Genomic DNA, 8476 nt, shown 5'->3' with positions numbered 1-8476 from the left:
TTGTCTAGGGATTTATAGGCGGTTGGGAGACTAAGAGTTAGGCACGTGTCTCCCAGATGGTCTCTAAGTGTTTATCTTAAAAGAGACACTAAGTCTCTTATCAGTTTTCCAGACTATTTTGAGGAGTTAACAAAAGAAATTTACTGCTTTGGTTCTTCCTTAGAATAGCAGTTTTTGTTTGGGAGCGTATTAATCAAGGCTGCTTGTTTTCTTCTCAGGGTGAGCTGTTTTCCTTTCAGGGTGAGCTGAGTTATTGTCTGTTTGTTAAATAGTCTAAGTTTCTTATCTTTAAGATGGGATCCTTCCTGTCTTTCACTATGTTGTTTATGGCTGGTCTTGCCTGTGACATTAACTGCCCAGGTTATATATATTACTTGGTTAGGGGCTGTAAGAGGAAAAACAGCATTCGAATAAAGTTAAAGATAAACTGGGCTTTTTAGCAGGTTAAAGCTTTACAATAGCCTCATTTAATTGACATAAACAAGACATGGGCTGTGCTGAGGTATTTTCTTCTCTGGGGGATGTTCAAACATTCCAGGCCAGGTTATTCCTGGCTTTTTAGTTTTAACTAATCTTCACTGAAGAATGCTTATATTCTTAGCTTGATACTTTACTTTAGAGAATTAGTGTGATTCTGTCTTTAATTGTTTAATATGGAGTTTTGGTAGGAGTCTTTTTCTGGAGGCCCTCACCCTACTCTGACTATACCCACGGTCCCTGTCTCACTTGCAGGGGGCGCTTCTCTGAGGTGGCCCACATTTTCTAAGTGTGTAACCTTTTAATCTTAAACTTTCTCTCTGCAACCTTTCAGGGCGCCTCTCCTTGCTGAGGTTGCCTGCTGCACTTCTTTTCTCTTTAAGTAACTTTAAATAAAACTTTTACTCTGCTTCACTCCTGTGTCTCTGCCCTTCAATACTTTGTCGCTGCGGGGACAAGGACGAGGAAATACACCCACTCTCGCGGCGGGGACAAGGACGAGGAAATACACCCACTCCCCCAACAGCATCAGGTAAACAAAAGTGGAAAATTACCTACACTTTTAAGTTGTTTCACTAGTGCCTAAATGTAGTAAAGGCTGCTGAAGTTCTGAAGTTTTGTGTGTGGTTGGATTTTTTTGGAGCCCGAAGGTATCCCATCTGCAGACATGGAAGCCCAAATTGAATTTGGATTCAAGCACATTCTAAATACTTCTGCTTATCTTGAAGAGAGAAACTTCTTGAAGAATAAACAAGCACTGATTGATAATAGGCATTTTAGTGGTCTTTAAATGTTTTCTGCTGTGAAACATTTCAAGATTTATTGATTTTTTTTCCATTTTCCCCATCGCACACACTTTTTATTTGCCATAGTGAACCGTCCAGCCCCTGTGGAGATCTCCTATGAGAATATTCGTTTTCTGATAACTCACAACCCTATCAATGCTACTCTCAAGTTCACAAAGAACGTAGGAAGTATGGAATGACAACTTTGGTTCGAGTTTGTGATGCTACATATTATAAAGTTCCAGTTGAAAAAGAAGGAATCCACATTCTAGACTGGCCATTTGATGATGGAGCACCACCCTGTAATCAGATAGTAGATGATTGGCTAAACCTACTAAAAACCAGATTTTGTGAAGAGCCAGGTTGCTGTGTTGCAGTGCATTGCGTTGCAGGATTGGGAAGGGCACCTGTGCTGGTTGCACTTGCTTTGATTGAAAGTGGAATGAAGTATGAGGATGGAGTTCAGTGTATAAGACAAAAAAGAAGGGGAGCATTCAATTCCAAGCAGCTGCTTTACCTGGAGAAATAAGTACTTAAGATGTGATTATGAGACAGGAACCCTGGATGTAGTCAGAGTAGGGTGAGGGCCTCCGGAGGGGGCAGAGCAGGATATTTGTAGTCAGAGCAATGTAACTACATGCAAGGAAACCCCCCTACTAAAAATCTATGTTAAACATTAAGCTCTAGAATCATTCTTCAGTGACATCAGTTAATGTTCCCCAGATAAAGAAGAGTAGCACATGTTTTATTATGCTAATCATTTGTAACCATGTGTAAGATTCACTTTAGCATACTAAAAGGCCCCAGCCTATGTGCTGTCTTTCCTCCTTCAGATCTGATGAGGTGATTTTGCCAACTGAGCAACTAACTTAGCAGGCAGACCCAGCTGTAGACGGCATGGTAAAAGGCAGGAAATTCCTTATGTTAAGTTAATTTTTAATATTAAGGGAACATTTTACAAGTCCACACCCCTAAACTCTTTTTCACATTCTCGAAAAATCCTCAACTGCGTATAAAACCCCCTAGACAACGCACCACTAGGGATTCTCTTGTCCCCTCCTGGCGTGAGCCGGGAGCTCTGTCCTTTCACTATATCTCTAAATAAAAGCCTGTACTTTGCTCTCCTACCTTGACTGTTTGTGAAGCTCATTCTTTGGCACCGCAAACAAGAACCTCGGCATCAATTACGCTTCAGAGATACCAATGGGTATTGCTGTGTTCAGCAGAAAGAAATGTAAATGAAAGCTGACTTTATTGTGGCGTTTGGAGGGAACTCTTGGTATCTGGAAATGTGAATCTGGAATTGTTGGGGGAGCGTGTGTATTTCCTCGTCCTTGTCCCCGCCGCGACAAATAATTGAAGGTCCGAGACACAGCAGTGAAGCAGAGTAAAAGCTTTATTTAAAGTTACTTAAAGAGAGAAGTGCAGCAGGCAACCTCAGCAAGGAGAGGTGCTCCGAAAGGTTGGAGAGAGAAAGTTTAAGATGAAAAGTTTCCATATTTAGAAAGTGTGGGCCACTTCAGAGAGAGAAGCGCCCCCTGAAAGGTTGAAAAGAGAGTTTAAAGTTAAAAGGTTACGCACTTGGGAAGTGCAGGCGACCTCAGAGAGAGGAGCGCCCCCAAAAGGTTGGGGGTACCCCCTTTTAAGGATTCTTATTGTGACTAAGGGCTGGGGGTGCAGACTTGTTAAGTGGTCTTTGAATACTTAGAATTAAGGTAACACAGGGAAGTTCCTGCTCTGGTTTCTCCCTGGGATACCGGCGTCTAGGTCTGGGAGCAGATCAAACAGGCTGCCTGCCCAGCCCCAAAGGCGGGCTGAGCTATTGTCTGTTTGCTGAAGAGGAAGTTAAGCATCTTCCATTTTTAACTTCCTGGGTATTAAAATACAGTCTTTGAGATGGAATCCTTTCTACCTTTCACTGTGTTGTTTACTGCTGGGCCTGCGTGCTAAGTTAGTTGCCTAGGTTACAGAGTACTTAATTAGAGCCCGAAGGAGGAAAATCAGCATATAGGTAAAGGCAAAAAAAAAAAAAGCAGGGCCTGTGTGATCGACACAAGAAAGATATGGGCTTCGCTGAGGTACCCTCCTTTATTTGGGGAATATTCAAATATTCCAGGCCAAGTTGCCCTTGGCTTTTTGAGCTTTGACTGATTAATTTTGGGTCTTAGTGGACTTTCTGGCCTTTTTCTCTTTCCACCCCACTCATGTCTATTTTCCTGCCTAGCAGAATCTTCACTGTGCCATCGAAGTAGCGATGGATTCAGCACCCCTCAACCACTGTCCTGATGATGGGAAAAAAGGGAACAGAAGAAATTCCTCTATAATGTGAACAAAATATTTAAGAAAAAAAAAGGTCCTATTATCATCCTGTTTTACAGCTATGGAAACCCTGGCTTGAGAGTAAATTGCTTGTCCAGGGTCCCCCAGGGAGGCAGGGCTGTTCGCACATAGCCTTAGCCTTTGACCTGCCTGTGTGGCCTTCACCGCCCCGCTCAGGTTTGAAGGCCAGCACAGTGCAGAGCCAGCTTTGTCTTGAGGTGTGTCCCGGTGGGAGAGGGAGGCTCCTCCTTATGGGACCCAGAAGCTCCCCCTGGCCTTTTCAGCAGGACTGTGCCCCTTCCCTTGTCATTTGGCTGCTGAGTGGCTTTAATAGGGGGCTTCTAAGCAGAGGGGGCCTGGGAGTACCTCTTCTCCCTTCTGAGCGGCCTGGGTGCCTGGCTTCGGTGCCAGCGCCCCTCCCCTTCCACCCCCCTCCCCAGCCTTCAGTCTGGCCCAGCTGAACACAAACACTGGAAATGGCCAACCTAACAGAATCTGGGTTGGAATCTGGGTTGTGGTCACGTTGTGGCTGAAAAAGTCACAGGAAAAGCACACAGCTGCCTTCCGCTGTTGACAGCTTGCAGCCAAAAGCCTGTAATTGGGCCTCTTTCCAGCAGAAAGCTCTGGTTACCGTGGCCGCCCAAGGAGAGGAAGAGGAAGTCAGGATGGCTTGAGGGCCTGGGAGCATCCGGAGAGAATCCCCAAAAAGGGAACTGGACCCTGTGAGACAGGGACCAAGGGTGTAGTCAGAGTAGGGTGAGGACCTCCGGAAAAATACCCGTGTTCAACAAATAAACAAAGTCAGAGTCGCATTAATTCTCTGAAGTAAAATATCAAACTAGAAATATAAGCATTTGTATGTCTGGGGAAAGAAATCCCAGGGCAAAAAAACTCTAAAAACCGAAATCAGTTAAAGGGAGAAGTACAGTTTAAAATCCATTTATTGCCTACAAAACTGCAGTCCGGCTCATCTCTCTCTCCTGCTCCAGCAGCAGCAAAACCAGCCCTCCCCTCCCCTCTCAGGTACAGACAAGCCCTCCTGCCCAGGTAATCACCCACTGATATGGAGATGAACTTCTCCACCCCTGAGGAATGATGGAAATACACTAAAGCCATACTTTTTTTCACCTCTGAATGCCTATTGATATGCAGATGTACCAAAGCCAGGCAAGATATTCTGGAAATGTTACAAGTTTACCCACAGGCCACCCCTCCTGAAATCTCGCCTTACAATTTACTCATTCCCCCTCTTCCAACCAATCTAATAACATACAATAGCAACAGCAATAAAATCTTGATAATCCTCAAACCAGAGGATTCAGCCTATACAGATTAAGTAAATGTACTTTACAGCACAATCTCTCACTAAGCACAAAATATGTTTCTACATTGTTTACTCATTCCTAACAACCATGCTAGATTGCTCACAAACTTTTACCAAACGTTAGCCAAAGTCAAGCCTCTCTTCAAGCATTTTTTTCTTGACAGCAGCAACACAATCATGATAATTCTCAAGCCAGAGGGTTCAGCTAGGGTCAAAGTTTCTTGTAGATTAAGTCCAAAGCTCGTCCATTCCAGCCATCACGTGGCAGCTGCAGCCAGGGGGCGCATCCAGGACACAAGGACTGTAGAAGCAAATAACCATGATTGTGGGGGGCACTTCCCTGTTATTCCAGGCATACACAGGAGGCCAGCTGCCAGGCCTTTTCCCCAGGGTGCCAGAAGAGCCAGCCATCACCGGTCCATGTGTTGAAATGTACAGGGCCACGTCCATTTTATTCCTAATTGCTGCACCCATCCTTGCAACACATGTACAATAAAGTGAGTGCCTTGTTCGCTCTCAATCACCGGCAGCCGGCCATAAGCTGCAGAGAAATGCTCTAAGCCCCTCTTGGTAGTTTGCTGATCTGCGCAAGATGCGGGGCAATCCTTCCAGGCTCGGCTGACTTCTTCAAAGGTCAATGGCAAGCCCCACTGAAGGGCCTACATTGTCTTTTGCCCCACATGCAAGAAACACTAATGTAGCCATTGGGCCAAATCAGAGGCAGGCTTTCCTTCTGGCCAGAGCACCTGGGCCAATGCATCTGCTTCCTCATTCCCTGGGGATGCCAAAGGCAAACGGCCAGTCACATGATACACAGTAGGTGTCTGTGCCATGCCACTCCATGGCCTTTGGGTCCAGTCTCTCACCCACCCCACAGTGGAATAGGTGGTTATTACCTTGGTTGGAGCTGTTCCTGCAATGGGCTCTGTAAACAGCAAGGCGTGGTACAGGGTAGCCAGTTGCTTCTCTGTCGAGGTGACCTGGACCTCTGCTCCTTTCCACAGTTGTGACCAGGCTCCAGCCAGCAGCGGGAGCAGCAGCAGTGGCAGAAGCAGTAGCCTTAGGCTCAGGCCACAGGCCGGGGTCAGCGCAGCCAGCAGTGGTGGTGGTGCCTCCACGACCACACGTATAGACACATGTCTCTTGGCATGAGTGCCACTTCTCCCCATCATTTCTAGGGGCGACCCTCCTAAAGGTCTCACCCATTATAACAGATTTCAGGTTCAGAGGCTCCCTGCCAACTGCACCAGGTGTTAGTCGGGGAAGAGGAAACCCCGGGGCAAAATACCTCTAAAAACTGAAATCAGTCAAAGGGAGAAATAAAGTTTAAAATCCATAGATGAACTTCTCTCCACCCAGATGATATGCAAATGCACTAAAGCCACACTTCTTTCCACCTCTGAATGCCTGTTGATATGCAGATGTACCAAAGCCAGGAGAGATATTATGGAAATGTTACAATTTTACCCACAGCGTTCTTCAGTGAGGATTAGTTAAAACTAAAAAGCCAGGGAGTAACTCGGCCTGGAATGTGTGAACATCCCCCAGATAAGAAAATTCCTCAGCATAGCCCATGTCTTCATTGTGTCAATTAAATGAGGCTACTGTAAAATTTACTTTACCCGCTAAAAGGCTCGGCTTATCTTTAACTTTGCCCAGATGCTGCTTTTCCTCCTTGAGCCCCTAATCAAGTGATATATAACGTGGGCAATTAATATGGCAAGTAAGCCCAGTCACAGACAACATAGTAAAAGGCAGGAAGCATCCCATCTTAAAGATAAGATTGCATTTTAACACCCAGGAAGTTGAGAAGTAAGATTCTTAACTTACTACTTCACAGACAGACAAGAACTCAGCCTGTTATGGAAAATACTGGAAAACCCGGACTGGATCTCTGATGGAAGAACCAAGCAGCACTCGGAGGTCTTGGAGCGCTGAGGTTTTATTTTACACCAGCAGGCCCAGAGGGGAGGAATCTCCCAAGGTCTGAACCCTGAGCACACACAGGGGAGCAATTTATACTATTTTGATATGTGGCGTTTTGGCCTGCACAGGGCAAAAGAGGAGCCCGGAGGAGGGAGCAGGGAGCTGGGGGTGCTCTGCTGACTTTGCCAACTGGAGGAGAAAAGTGGTTTGCTGACCTGGACGGCTGTGTTGAATATTTTCCTTATCAAGCCCACCTTGGGATCAGGACAGGCAGCCTTGATTGGTATGCTCCCAAACCAGGAAGCTATTTGGGGAAAGAATCAAAGCAGTAAATTTCTTATGTTAACTGTGCAAAACGATCGGGAAAACTGATAAGAAACTTAGTGTCTCTTCAAAGATAAACATTTAGAGACCATTTGATGGTCTGCATCCCTAGCCCTTTGTCTCTCAACCACCTATAAATCCCCTAGACAACGCACCACCACGGGCTCTCCCGCCTGCTCCTGGCCTGAGCCAGGAGCTCTGTCCCCTCACTGTATCCCTCAGTGAAAGCCTCTCCCTGGCTCTCCTCCCTTGACTGTTTGCTAAATTCATTCTTTGACTCCCCAAACAAGACCCCAGGCATCACCTGGAGGGAAGCCTGAGGCTCCCCACCAGAGTTTGGGCTTTTGGCATGTCCCAAGTTGGCCCAACTGTCTTTCCTCAAAATGTGCTCCTTGTTCCATGGCCATGTTTCTGTGTTGTCCACCTCTCCTGTCCTGAGCCACAGGCCTGGCCCATATGTCTGTGCAGTGCCAACTGGATGCTATAGCACATTGTCCACAACTCTTCACTGGTCCTGCCTGATGAGGCTGCTCCTGTTATTGCCCCACTTCACAGATGACAAGGCTGGGGGTTTAGCTGGTGTCTTGGGATGGCAGGGGCAGATTCTGGAAATAGGAGCCTCCTCCTTGCTGGAACTGAGGCGATCTTGGGAGGTGGGGGTGCCTGAGCCACCTTGTTTGTCGGCTGGGGGCCAGATGAGGAACTAAGTGCAGCCTGTCACACATGCCCATCCAGAGTATTTTCCTGCTTCCACAGGCTCCAAGTCCCTCTTCTGACACCCTCCATGATACCCTATGGTCCACCTTGGTGAGGGGTGGGGGGTATGTTAAGTGAACCACTGCTGGGTCACCACATAGACCCCTGTACCTCAAAATCCAGGTGAGTCCCCGGCCCTACCTCCAGCCCACCACTCACCTCTCAGCCTCAGTTTCCCCAGCTGGGGCTGGACCACCAACACCCTCTTTCTCTTCAGATTTGAGCCCAAGTGTGGCATGAACTAGGCATTCAGCATCTGCAATTGTCACCCTCAGGGACACGCAGGAGGGCAGGAACTTGAGACAGAGTAACTCAAGCAGCCTCAGGTCCTCACTGGCAAGCACAAAGCCCAGAAATGCTAGAGGTTATAATTTGGAAGAAACAACCCACTTGTTTTCTGGGAAGTCGAAACTGAAAGCCTACATTTTCCTCTGCCTGCAGCTGTCCCATTCAGGCTCCTCCACAGGAGGTCAGGGGATTCTTCTGAAACTTGTCATTGGTCAGGACAGCTCTCATGCTAATAAGGGGGCAGTTCCAGCCTATAGAAGGTTCCAGCCTCCCCTCT

The 8476-nt window shown here is 46.8% G+C and overlaps 1 pseudogene; it reads left to right on the top strand.

Annotated features, from left to right (window-relative positions):
- The first annotated feature begins 891 nt into the window (after positions 1-891).
- LOC108383542 (protein tyrosine phosphatase type IVA 2 pseudogene) lies at positions 892-4200 on the top strand (annotated as a pseudogene).
- Positions 4201-8476: the final 4276 nt, after the last annotated feature.

This window comes from Manis javanica, chromosome 13 (genome assembly GCF_040802235.1).
Source record: "Manis javanica isolate MJ-LG chromosome 13, MJ_LKY, whole genome shotgun sequence".
Lineage (NCBI taxonomy): Eukaryota > Metazoa > Chordata > Mammalia > Pholidota > Manidae > Manis > Manis javanica.
The sequence above is the reverse complement of the archived record's forward strand: the minus strand, read 5'-3'. Positions and strand labels throughout refer to the sequence as shown.